Below are 981 nucleotides of genomic sequence, written 5' to 3'. Positions count from 1 at the left end.
ATAAACATTATTGGGATGGTAAAGTTGAGCGAGTTGAATCCTCGTTCAAATTAACAAACCCTTTATTTTTCATGAACTTGTTTTGTAAATAAATAAAGAGTTAGAATTTATTTTCTTAGTTTAGTACATTTAGTTAATTCTCTCTAAGGAGATTGGAACTTAAGCAGGACCACTATGACCCCTCCAACCTTTCTTGGGAATTAATTTAATGTAATTTATTGATAAGAAATTTTCTAATTGAGATTTAAATTTTTCAAGTTTAATTTGTTTTGTTTAAATTTTTAATTTTTAAAAGGGGTCAAATTTGGCCCAAGTACTAATTAGTTCTTTTTATAGAGGAAATAGACGAAACCTGAGCTGATAACGAAGTGAGGCGTCAACTTCATGAACTTTGGCTACACGTCTTCCTGAAGCTGTTTGATTTGTTGGCCAATGATAGTTATTACTCACGATCCTCTCAATGATCTCATAAGCCTCATTAGAAGACATAGACAAAATTGCACCATTCGTAGAAGCATCTACCATCAATCTTGTATGTGCATTGAGACCATTATAGAATGTCTCCAACTGGATATAATGTGGAATCCCATGATGAGGACACTTACATAGTAACTCCTTGAATCGCTCCTAAGCCTTATACAAAGACTCGTCATCCAATTGTTGGAAGGTTGTGATCTCGTTCCTTAACTTAGCGTTTTTGCTAAGCGAGAAATACTTAACCAAAAATCTCTTTGCTAATTCTTGCCATGTAGATATTGAACCTGGTGGCAATGAATTGAGGCATGCTCGTGCTCGATCTTGCAACGAGTATGGAAACAACTCCAGCCTCAGTGCGTCTTCAGTCACACCGGCTATCTTGAATGAATCACTCACCTCCATAAACAATCGAAGGTGGAGATGTGTATCTTCTGTGGGCATACCACTGAATTGGCCTACCGTTGGAGCATTTGAAACATCACTGGTTTCAATTCAAATTAGGTT

The 981-nt window shown here is 36.3% G+C and overlaps 1 non-coding gene across 1 annotated transcript; it reads left to right on the top strand.

Moving 5' to 3' along the window:
- The first annotated feature begins 583 nt into the window (after positions 1-583).
- Positions 584-690, top strand: LOC121208056 (small nucleolar RNA R71). The gene has a single exon (XR_005903079.1). It is a non-coding gene; the product is annotated as a small nucleolar RNA R71 (small nucleolar RNA).
- Positions 691-981: the final 291 nt, after the last annotated feature.

This window comes from Gossypium hirsutum, chromosome A01 (assembly GCF_007990345.1).
Source record: "Gossypium hirsutum isolate 1008001.06 chromosome A01, Gossypium_hirsutum_v2.1, whole genome shotgun sequence".
NCBI lineage: Eukaryota > Viridiplantae > Streptophyta > Magnoliopsida > Malvales > Malvaceae > Gossypium > Gossypium hirsutum.
The sequence above is the reverse complement of the archived record's forward strand: the minus strand, read 5'-3'. Positions and strand labels throughout refer to the sequence as shown.